The sequence below is a fragment of the Conger conger genome, chromosome 15, assembly GCF_963514075.1.
Source record: "Conger conger chromosome 15, fConCon1.1, whole genome shotgun sequence".
Lineage (NCBI taxonomy): Eukaryota > Metazoa > Chordata > Actinopteri > Anguilliformes > Congridae > Conger > Conger conger.
The window spans coordinates 36387125-36399905 of record NC_083774.1 but is presented as its reverse complement, the minus strand read 5'-3'; the positions used below and the strand labels follow the sequence as shown (position 1 = coordinate 36399905).

At 41.4% G+C, this 12781-nt stretch overlaps 1 protein-coding gene across 1 annotated transcript in view; it reads right to left on the bottom strand.

Annotated features, from left to right (window-relative positions):
- tspan4a (tetraspanin 4a) overlaps window positions 1-12504 on the bottom strand; it is a 79796-nt gene extending 67292 nt beyond the window's left edge. The window contains exon 1 of the mRNA XM_061221838.1: window positions 12365-12504. The gene's annotated coding sequence lies outside the window, so the exon portion shown is untranslated. The remainder of the gene's footprint in view (window positions 1-12364) is intronic.
- Between the last annotated feature and the right edge of the window lie 277 nt (window positions 12505-12781).

The window sequence follows — 12781 nt, the reverse complement described above, 5'->3', positions numbered from 1 at the left end:
CTATCACTTCTCTGCAAACAACAACAAACTTGAAAGAATACTCAAAGCATGACAAGAACCACAAAATCATATCCTCACAGCCTTGCCTCTTTTCACCCCTTAGACGTAATTTTCATTTAAAATCTGGAACGAATGACCCAGGGTTTTTAAATCATGCGCGAATAAAGGAGTTTTAAATCACGGAGCTTTAAGATAATGAGACAGGATGACGCATTGTTAATGGACTGAGACAATTGTGAGAAATTCCACCTAAACATTTTTTTAAATTCGTACAGCTCAGAAACTTTATTTCTGAGAGACAGACCTACTCAGTTCCTCCTCAGTAAGCATTGACTGTCCACTCATGAAAAACTGTCATCTTCTTGGAAGAGGCCAAGTGTCTATGTTCTATTAACAATGTTAGGCAGAGCACGAGAACTGTATAGGAGGAAATCACATAACATGAGTGGGAAGAAATTGCAGTCCGTAAGTATTTGTAGAGTGACACATTTTTGTTGTTTTAGCTCTGTACTCCAGCACATTGGACTTTTACATTACATTACGTTAATGGCATTTGGCAGACGCTCTTATCCAGGGTGATGTACAACAAAGTGCAAAGTGCGTACCCATAACCAGGGATAAGTGTGCTGAAAGACCCTAGAGGGAAGTACAATTTCAACTTGAAACAAAGCAATACTATAAAGTTACAGGACAAACTTTTAGCTTTAATTTCAATTACATTTTTATATTGTCTCCTCAGTTTTAGGGGACCAAAAGTAATTGGACAATTGGCTACTCAAATGTATCTTGGACAGGTGTGTTAAGTTTCATTATTAGTACATGCATAAAAGAGCTAGCAAAAGGTCTTGAGTTGATTCTAGGAGTGCCATCTGCATTTGGAGTCTGTTGTTGTCTCTCAACATGAGGAAGAAAGAAGTGTCAGTGCCCATAAAGCAGGCCGTAAACCTGTGACTGGGTCATTACTTTTGCTCCTCTAAAATTTGGGGGACTATGCAAAAAAACAGCTACAATTCCTACATTTCTACTGCTTATGGACAGCACCGTATTACTGTTAATTTAATTTATTCGACAACATTATAGCATCTCTTAACATTTTGCTTAACCCCTTCTGTAGTGCCCCTTTTATAACACAAACCTGAAAATGACATACCAAAAATAAAATGGTTACTACTCTTGAACACTTTTGCATAATCCTGGTCTCTTCTCAAAGGCAATCCTTGGTTTTCCAAGAATGAGATTTACCCGAAATATTCCTGAAACAGTACCATACGCTCAAACACAGTGGAAGGTTTTCTCTCACCGATTGGAAACAGATGCTTGTGGCTATGCCTCGATGAGCATGATCCTAAGCCGTGTCTAGGCGGGTTTCCAAAAAGGCCATTTGGAGACCAGAAAAGGACACTTTGTAACCAAAAGATATCATTGGTTTTATAAGGTGTAAAATACTACATATAGTGTACTAAATGCTCCTTTAGTTTGCTGAATGCTCCTGAGATAAACTGTTCTCGCTTCCCCCTCCTCCATGCAGCAGGAGGTCTGGAAGATGAGCACAATGAGCACAATAATTACATCTAGTTTATTAATTTTTTGATCGATTGGTTGATATGTCATGAAATAAAGTCTCAGGAACGTGTTTTTTCAGTGCATAACTTTCTTAGCGTTCGTACTGATAAGGCTATGGTTTGTTTATGCTGGCGAAATAGAAGAACATAACTTCTAGTTGATTGCACATGGCGGGGGGCATTGCCTATACTAAGAGGCTGCTTGGCCAGTACTGCACAGAGAAGCTTGTTCCTGAGACCCCATGCAAAAATATATATTAGCATTCCTGTGTAAAAGTACTTTTTAGTGCAAGTACAACAATGATAATTCCTCTGAAGAAATACTAAAGAAGTAAACAATTGACATTCTATCAATGTTTCTCCGATTTAGCATGTTTATAGAATTAATGATGGGTTTAGTTTGCTAGAGTAAATTACGCAATGCATCATGCGGGTTTATGACAAGTAAAAATAAAAACAGAAACATTAGATCTTAGATGTTTGAGAGGCAGCTACCTGCAGACATATCAACCATTTACCCATCTGCTGTGTTGCCATTTATCAATAAAGTTCCAAATGTAGCTATAGCACTAGCCATTAACGCTGATTTAACACAGTCAAATTAACATGGAGCCCTGAGAATATCTGTGCTCTGGATGCACAGGGGAGGGATTAACCTTCTTGTATGACTCATAGCTAAAAATCTAATTTCCCAGGAGTCGGATTGGTCTTTTAAATTGGGCTCTGGATGTTGGCTTTAGTAAGAACTCCGGTACCCCATGACTCAACCCGGAACCTCTGTACTGCTGCTGTCCATTTCATATCATATTTTCAACCCAAAGGTTAATACTAATATATTAATATTATATTACAGCAGAGGGCGGCACGGATGGCGCAGTGGGTAGCACTGCCGCCTCACAGCAAGGAGGTCCTGGGTTCGAATCCCCGTCGACCAGGGCCTCTCTGTGTGGAGTTTGCATGTTCTCCCCGTGTCTGCGTGGGTTTCCTCCGGGTACTCCGGTTTCCTCCCACAGTCCAAAGACATGCATGTTAGGCTGATTGGAGAGTCTAAATTGCCCGTAGGTATGAGTGTGTGAGTGAATGGTGTGTGTGCCCTGCGATGGACTGGCGACCTGTCCAGGGTGTATTCCTGCCTTTCGCCCAATGTATGCTGGGATAGGCTCCAGCCCCCCTGCGACCCTGTTCAGGATAAGCGGGTTCAGATAATGGATGGATGGATGGATATTACAGCAGAACTGTTTATATTGCCTCTGTGATGTCACGCATCAAAGAAGTAGTATTTTGGTGACTTTGCTTGTTTTTGTCAGCAATGATCAATTTCTCAACTTTCAAGAAATACCAACCACAATTTAAGCTTCATTTAATGAAAACCCATATGATAAAAATAATTGTCCTCTGGGGAACGTCGTCATGAGGTATGTTAAACATGAAACTGATAATGAACAAAATAATAATTTTTTAATTTAATTTTTTTTTACCACAGATGTTGTAGGCAGATATGGTGGGCTCCAGAATTATTGGCACCCTTGATAAATATGCAAAAAAAATGTTGCAAACACAATTAACGATATTTATTTTCGAACAGTGCATGTGTGCTTTATTAATGATTGAATGGAATCAACCAAAGTCTTACATTATTAAAAAAAGAAAAGAAAACAATGTGACAAACAGGCCTATAATTCCTATTTTTGGGGATATGGTTGGAGAACAAGTTCTTCAGTTCAGACCACAGGCTTTTCATGGGATTTAAGTTTGGAGACGGCCATTACAGGACATGGTTGTTGTTTTTACAATAATTTCTGTGTGGATTCTGACGTATGTCTGGAGCAGTGACGGCTGGTGGCCCTTTACCTGGGTGGGCACCATACGTGTGCGCACGGACACACGCAGGCACGCCGACACCAGCACTCACCCCCAACCTCTGTTATTACAAATTACTTAAACTTCATATGTCGTCGTTATCTCCTCGTGAAACATAAGTTTCAGTCTTGGGAGCAAGGGTTTCTTCATCTCCCTCATAAATCCCTCAAAAACACAATACAATAGAGCTCACAGAGCTAGCAAGCAATCTAATTATAATTTGGGAACGGATACGTTAGCTAATTCATAAATGAACTGGTTGAAACTTGGCAGCGCACAGTAGCCGCTAGCTTGCTTTTATTAACCAATTAGCTAGTTAAATTGCTGTAGCTACAAACATTATGCTATATGAGCTAACGATGAAGACAGATGAAGTCTTTGGATAAATGACTTACATTTATCCGTACTTACTAAATCTGTGATGGAGACAAATGGCTACTTCTAGCATTAGAACACCCTCTGTAAACCAACGAATGGCAGTCTTCGCTCTAGCAAAGGCTCTCTGTGCTTCTTTCAGTGCAAACAACAAAACAAATCTATCAAAATGTCTGCCGATTCCGAAACAAATGCAGGTGGAACAAAAACCGAGGGTCGAAATCCAAAAGTGCGCCCCTATTGACCAGCCGCCGTTGGTTTGGAGTCATTGTCCTGCTGGATGATTTACCTACGACCAAGTCTCAGCTTCCTAGCAGAGGCAACCAGATTTTCTGCAAAGATTTCCTGGTACTTTGTTGAATTCCTTGTGCCAATGATCTTAAAGAGTGCCCCTGGACCACTGGCAGCAAAACATCTTTTTCCCATGCTGATGGATGACAAAGGCATTTTGCATGCTTGCTACCTCATTCTTACACTCTAGTGAAACAGGAAGTGATGGATTGACACAGTATCGTTCCTTTAGACTGAGATTAAGTAAATTTAGTAAAATTGTATTGGCAATTACATGTTTTTTTATTTTATTTACAATAACTGTTAGGGGTGACAATAATTTTGGCACCTGAGATTAATGAATAAAAATGATTGAAACGTGAGTATAAATGTATTGTGTTCCCATATGTTCGAACATAAAGTACACAAAATTATCCATGTAGTTCCTCTAATGATATGCAGCCTTTTTTCTCAATTTTTACGAAGGGTGCCAATCATTCTGGATCCCACTATATATCTTCTGATGCTGTTTCAATTTGATACATTGTGCACATAAATTCCTGACAATAACAAGATGAGAAATGATTACAAGACTTTATTGATTCTTAAGATGACTAAAGGACGTGAAATGATTTAGTAATGAATAAGGGGGTGAGGGTATTGACAGAGACTAATAAGGGGGTGGGGGTATTGACAGACTAATAAGGGGGTGAGGGTATTGACAGAGACTAATAAGGGGGTGAGGGTATTAACAGAGACTAATAAGGGGGTGGGGGTATTGACAGAGACTAATAGGGGGGTGAGGGTATTGACAGAGACTAATAAGGGGGTGAGGGTAATAACAGACTAATAAGGGGGTGAGGGTATTGACAGAGACTAATAAGGGGGTGAGGGTATTGACAGAGACTAATAAGGGGGTGGGGGTATTGACAGAGACTAATAAGGGGGTGGGGGTATTGACAGAGATTAATAAGGGGATGGGGGTATTGACAGAGACTAATAAGGGGGTGGGGGTATTGACAGAGACAAATAAGGGGGTTAGGGTATTGACAGAGACTAATAAGGGGGTGGGGGTATTGACAGACTAATAAGGGGGTGAGGGTAATAACAGACTAATAAGGGGGTTAGGGTATTGACAGAGACTAATAAGGGGGTGGGGGTATTGACAGACTAATAAGGGGGTTAGGGTATTGACAGAGACTAATAAGGGGGTGGGGGTATTGACAGACTAATAAGGGGGTTAGGGTATTGACAGAGACTAATAAAGGGGTTAGGGTATTGACAGAGACTAATAAGGGGGTGGGGGTATTGACAGACTAATAAGGGGGTGGGGGTATTGACAGACTAATAAGGGGGTGAGGGTAATAACAGACTAATAAGGGGGTGAGGGTATTGACAGAGACTAATAAGGGGGTGAGGGTATTGACAGAGACTAATAAGGGGGTGAGGGTATTAACAGAGACTAATAAGGGGGTGGGGGTATTGACAGAGACTAATAGGGGGGTGAGGGTATTGACAGAGACTAATAAGGGGGTGGGGGTATTGACAGAGACTAATAAGGGGGTGGGGGTATTGACAGAGACTAATAAGGGGGTGAGGGTATTGACAGAGACTAATACGGGGGTGGGGGTATTGACAGAGACTAATAAGGGGGTGGGGGTATTGACAGAGACTAATAAGGGGGTGGGGGTATTGACAGAGACTAATAAGGGGGTGGGGGTATTGACAGAGACTAATAAGGGGGTGAGGGTATTGACAGAGACTAATACGGGGGTGGGGGTATTGACAGAGACTAATAAGGGGGTGGGGGTATTGACAGAGACTAATAAGGGGGTGAGGGTATTGACAGAGACTAATAAGGGGGTGAGGGTATTGACAGAGACTAATAAGGGTGGCAAATGTGGGACAAATGTTCCTGAGGCTGAGAGGACGATGTTATTAATGCTTGTGGCAGTAATTACAGTGTTGGGAGCACTTCCACTAACAAGGGATGATAATAAGCAAAAGACAGAGAGATAATTGGGGACTATAATTAGAATGACTTGATGAAAGAAGCAAGGAAATATATCTTGTGAAAGGGTGCATCTTCAGTGTAAGGTCTGTATATTATGCCTGGAGAAATGGGGCAGAGGGGAAGAGAGGATATTAGAGTCAGAGACAAAGAGGGGCAGAGGTGTCATGGCCGCAGTGGATTTATCTGTGAGCAGTATGAACAAATTGTTTTACTGTTGTACTCAAATTGAAAAGGAAAGGTTTTGTTATTCTGGTCGATTTTTTACTGCATTCAGTAGCACTAATTGAAAGGAGCAACAATGCGCTCACATAAAATGTACAATAATACAGCCGTGTGCTGCCTCTCTAAATTGCATCTCAATAAAGTACAACAGCAGGACAAAGTCTTTGTGAACAGGGAACAATAGTTCTGCAAGCACTTTTCTTCTTATTGCCCTGGCCTGTGTCTATAAGGTGAGGATAGTTCACTTGTTCTCTTCCACCCTCTGCACAGCCACAACGCCGTTCTGGTCTTGAGGGAGTCAGATTTTCTGGAAGGTTTTTTTAAATATCGTTCCAGAACCGTCGTCAGTGCTCGCCGTAATTCAGGGATTCGGTAGCCAAGTTCAGAGAGTGAGAAAACACCTCTGAGTACATCCTAAAAGCACAGCGGCTCGGAAACTCCCGGGAGATATAGCCATTACATTTGTATGCATGGAAGACAAATCATGATCTGCATATTCATGAGCGATGAATATTTATTCAAGTTCTCCATTGACTCTTAGATATTAGCCAGCTTGCAATTTTATCATGAACGCCAATTAGGTTTATCTAGGGCTTATGCATTCTGATCTGAAATCTAATGCCTTCTTCATTATACTGGAATGTTACTTTTCCACTATGTCCCCATCAGTAATGACAAACCCCGTTCAAACTTGAATTTCTGAATATTAGGAGTACAATTACATATACACCTTGATGGTGGAACTGCTCATAAAAAAGTCAAAACCTTAATATTGTATGACAGTAATCCAAGTATCTAAGCAACAAAATATTTTTTTTTACCGTTCCGTTCGTGGGAGGATCAATGAAATACAATAGCAACGGTGATGTTCTCCTTTAAAGAGCATTAGATGTGTTTTTTTATTCGCTCTGTGGCTCTGTGAACACAACTTGAAAACCTCTTCTGGGTTTCTGAGATATTTGGGGTCACAAAGATGGTGATACAGTGTATGGCTGGAAGAATGGCAGTGTCATACCATGCATATTGATCCAAGAAACTGCAGGCAGCAGAGAATATAACACATTTTCAGTCCTGAAATCTATAAATAAGTTAGAATTATTCAAGGAAAAAAAACGAAATGTCATATGGGGGAGCCTACACGATGCTTCTCTTCTGATTTCAAGATTGAAAAAATCCATCCATCCATCCATTATCTTAACCTGCTTATCCTGAACAGGGTCGCAGGGGGGGCTGGAGCCTATCCCAGCATACATTGGGTGAAAGGCAGGAATACACCCTGGACAGGTCGCCAGTCCATCACAGGGCACACACACCATTCACTCACACATTCATACCTATCGGCAATTTAGACTCTCAAATCAGTCTAACCTGCATGTCTTTGGACTGTGGGAGGAAACCGGAGTACCCGGAGGAAACCCACGCAGACACGGGGAGAACATGCAAACTCTGCACATAGAGGCCCAAGCCGAGGGGGATTCGAACCCAGGACCTCCTTGCTGTGAGGCGGCAGTGCTACCCACTGCACCATCCGTGCCGCCTGAAAAAAAATCTAGCTATGTAATATGCTACAATAGGGCCCTTGAGCAAGGCCCTTAACCCTGTATTGCTCCAGGGGAGGATTGTCTCCTGCTTAGTCTAATCAACTGTATGTCGCTGTGGAGCGTCTGCCAAATGTAATGTACATGTAGTTGAAGCTGTAGCTGTGCTACATGCCACAATAGAGAAGCAATAGAATAAATATAGATTTATTCTCCTGAAATACATATGCCAGCCCGCATGAGATAGGAGCAGGATGGCATTTTTGCCAGGATATTTCATGACCCCACATACTATAGGCCTGGCTAAATACTCTGATGTAAAATGTCTGCCAATAAAACAATGGTCACTTCTGTTTTTATTTTTGCTCGAGTCAGTGTGAACGGTGAGCTCAGTTACTGTATTATCTGGCATGTGATACAATTTGTTCACTCGTTGGGCTGAAGTATAAAACAGTTTTATTTTGATGTAATGGTTTTTGGGCAGCATGTAGAGCTTTCTGGAAGTTTGATATGCTCCAAACCCTTAACCAAATAACACCTTTAAAACAGTTTACCCTGACAGTATGTACACAGTCTAAATACAGTCTCATATTTATGTTTTAGTTTTTAGTGTAAACCCTTTCTATTTCTTTATGTTGCTTGTCCTCTGTATCCCTTTTATCCTGTTTCTAAAGGGGCAGGCTGACATGGCCAGTGTTTATGATAATTGTCAGCAGCTCAGCCACACCCACCATAAACAAAGCTCTATGTTAACCACAAGGAGGAAACAGCACACTGCCCTTCCTAACACCATTCGCTGTATAGCTCATTTTGTGTATATTTTTAATCTAATTTAAACAGAGAACTATTTTCTGTCGTGCCTAAGGCTTTTTAAAAAGAATACTCCTGACTCAAGGCACATGTTGGTGCTTTGAGTAAATTTGGGGGTTAACTAAGCAAAGTTCAAAAGTGCACTTGAATATGTCAAGTGAGAGTAGACCATGAAGCTTGGTATTTTAGTACACATGTGATACAGTCAGTAAAACTGCTACTCTGTGATAGAGTGAGTAGAAGGAATAATACTATTATAATGAGCAATGGCATTTTACATAGCTTGGCCCCATGTTGAATGTCAATATCATGACATAATATGAATCCCAACAGGAAAGATTTGCAGAACACACATTGCCCTCTTGAGTACTTCTAACTGTTATTCACTGGGAGGCAGTGGGGCCTGCTCTTGTTCCTTGTGAAATTATTGCTTTCAGGGGATTTAGTTTTTTCCTTAACGCCAGGGAGGGAATATTTTAAAGGAATGCTAGTATGTTATTCCCTTTAAAGAGGAGCTTTCTCAGCCTGGGAGAAAGTCTCGCTCTCATTCTCTCCTGGGAGTTCTTTCTTCCCGGTGGTCAACAAAGACTCCCTTTCTCTCCCTCTCCTGCTCGGCTCCCGGCCGGCCTTCCGAGCCCCAGAAGGAGCGTTTCTGTTTAGGAGCAGGGGCGGGTGCTCGGGATAATGGCTGATTCAAATCGGCACCGTTAGGAGACTGCGGTGAAATCATAGCAACTTCACATTATGCTGTACGTTTTGTGTTCCAAGGCTAACTGCACTGCATGTACTATCATACTATCATAATTATTTGCATGCAGCATTCAGAAAGACATGAGGCTCTCATTCTTAATTCATGCTAAATAGTTATTTTATATACGGTATTCCCTGAGGCTTAGATGCCAGGAGGAATGTGGAGTAGAAATTAAAGCGTCCTAAACTCTGTGAACATTTTACAGAATGGAAATGGGACTCAAATGAACATAGAATGAAACTAGCAATGGCTTTCACACTGTGGCCCAATTACATACTTTAACTGCAACGCATTACCCCACCGAAAACAGAGTGGGACAAATGCTTCTGCCCCCCACCACACCACGGCCACAAAACTCCAAAGGAACAGAGTGAAATGTGGTACGGAGTGAACTTTCTGCTCTGTAGATGGAATGTTTGAAATGCAGCAGGACGTTCTGTCAGTTGACTAAGCCTAACACTTTGGCAGCCAGCCTAAAATGGATGACCCCTGACCATGGGTCACCAATTCTCTTTAAGCACAGCCCTGGACATACAGTACTAACTGAAATGACCAGGTAAACATAGCATTTTTTGTGCTACAGTCCTTCTTACATTATTTTATTCCCAGTTGACCCTGAAACTGTTTTGAAGTAATTAAATAAAGTAATTTTTTAAAATTAGTTATTGCTCATTATTCCTAGTCAGGTGGTGCACCTGGTTTCATACATTTCACAGAAAGTTTCTATCTGGACTCCAACTGGTTTCTTACTAAATATAACAAGAGGCCTTACGTCGTGACCTCCTTTTTTGATGGCTCTTAAGCAATAGCATTCTGTAGACCTACATTAAATTGTGAAATAATGAAGCCCTGCAAACCCACTGTGCTCATAGTTCATCTAACGAGGTTCCTAACCCCGTAATACCAGCCTTCTCCTGGAACCTGAGAGAGTTTAAAGCCTTTTTTTCTCAGACGAGCTTTTATATTTACATCCCAGTCTTATTTACAGCCTTTTTTCCAGCCGACCGCCATTATAAAATCACACCTTGCAGAAACATAGGTGGACACAGCACTGGCCAGCCTTGCGATTTACAATGAAAATAACCTTGGCTGTGTCTCTGGGGACACAGCAGAGAGCAGCTAAATCACCGTGAGCTTAATAATACAAAGAAAACCAAGGACACATTGTTTAATAAATAAATAAAAAAAAATAATAATAATAAAAAAAAAATAATAATAAATAAATAAATAACCCCCCATCCAAATTTATTGAAGGTGAATACAGGAGGTAGAGCTGGGAATGGTTGCAGATATCCTCACAGACAGGAGGCTTCACAGTAGAGGTTAAACAGAAATGTGATTCCTTAATTTGTCTGACACTTCGTCTGATCTCCTTCTTTGGAAATTTGGGGAAGACGCATCAAATTCCACTGGAAAACATATTACTCGATGAAGGCCATCCACTGCACAGAGAATTCTACATGACCACAGATAGCATCATGCTAACAAATGCTATAACGTTCCTCAATAATCAATATCGTGAAGCTGTAACCTGCTAAAACCTTCCTTATCAATGAATAACAACTGCTGTTACCTTCTGTGATAATCAATAGCATTAGGTTGAAACCCGCTAAAACCGTCCTTATCAATTAATAGCGTCACGATACAACAAAACCTTCCTCAACAATCAATAGCATTATGCATGTAAATGCAGGTACGGTATTCAATAATCAATAATATCAGGCTATACTACAGCCAGACAGCTGCAACCTCAGCACTCAAGTGTATTCTCTATAAACTATAGTATAATGCTAGCAACTACCATAACCTCCCTCAATAATCAATAGCATCATGACAGCGACTGCGAAGTACAATGGAAACATCAGCCATTAATGTTAAGTTAGGCTATTTGTTATCACATTTTATTACGGCTGGCCCATTAGGAATCTGCACAAAACTCTTGTCCTTGTCGTTGATTTATCGATATGTTTGCATTCTCACTGCTATTGTTGTCTAATTATTCATTTTTCTTTGTTTATAATCATTTGTTTCTTCCCGTCTGGAATTATACTTTTAGGGAATTGAACACAGGCAACGTCACAATAGTTTGCACTCTAAACAGCTAAAACCATGTGCTGTCATGCAGTTGTTGATAGCCCGGGTTTCAGCAAGGGGTACCATATGGGGGTCCATTACGGGGTCCGCAATTACAAACTCTACAATCCCACCATCGCCTCTTCTCCAGATCTGTGTGGATCTATGTGTGCAAAGAACCTCTGCCTTACATTAAGCTATTTTAGCCAGCTGACTAACTAGCAAGATATTTTCCCCTCTTCACCGCTGCCGCAGTGAAGAACTGTACATGCCTGCACTCCCCAAGGCCCCAGCTTTACTTAATGTACAGCCCTACTGCCCCCCAAGGCCTCCATTTTGCAAACCGTACATTAACACTGTACAACTAGTAAATCAGCTAAGGCTGCTGTGTTTGTGGGCCTCTGACAGAATCCTTAACTCAGACACAGAATGTTCCAGCAATCTGGCCAAGGAACTCTTTCCTGCACATCAAACATGTCAAAGTATTAAACCCTCTTCATTTTCACATCCTCCCAGTCACAAATCTGTCAAGTGTTGTATACTGTTGTATATGCTGCTGTATACACTCTCTCCTTCACTCTCTCTCTCTCTCTCTCTCTCTCTCTCTCTCTCTCTCTCTCTCTCTCTCTGAATAGTTTTGCTTCAGTTTCATTCAGCTTGGTGTAGTTTCACATTTGACATATGTATGTCACTATGCGCAACTGTATGGCAGTAAGTGCATTTGTGTATGTCTGTCGGGGTGGGGGGGAAGAGAGACAGAGACATTGGGAGAGAGAGAGAGAGAGAGAGAGAGAAGGAGAGAGAGAGAAACGGTAGGGAGATTTTGTACATCACTGTGAGACTGTATGCTAGCCATGTTTGTGGATCAGCTATGTTTAAAGAGCCTTACCTCTCTCTCACTCTTTGGATCCCTGTCTGTGCGTCTCCTTGTTGTTCCTCTCTCCCTCAGAAAACTTAAGAGAGCAGTTCCTCTGTTTACAGCGTCTGTTAACTTTCTCGCGTTTAGTACTCTTTCCCTCTCTCCCTCGCTCTCCCTCCCTCCCTCCCTCCCTCTCTCTTTCTCTCTCTAAATAAACCTCTGAAGGCAGTGCCTCCCCTCTTGCATTCCCACAGTGTAACGGCTGTCTGCCAAAAATGTTGGGATTTAACAAAAAAAGTGACATATAATCAAAGAAAAACATCTTTGATCTGTGGATGGTGTTACAACAGTGCCATCTAGTGGCTCAATGAAAATCAAGCAGAAGAATACCCAGGACAGGTCCTGTACGTTGCAAGGATGTGGAAATTTACGAAATTGCCTTTAATA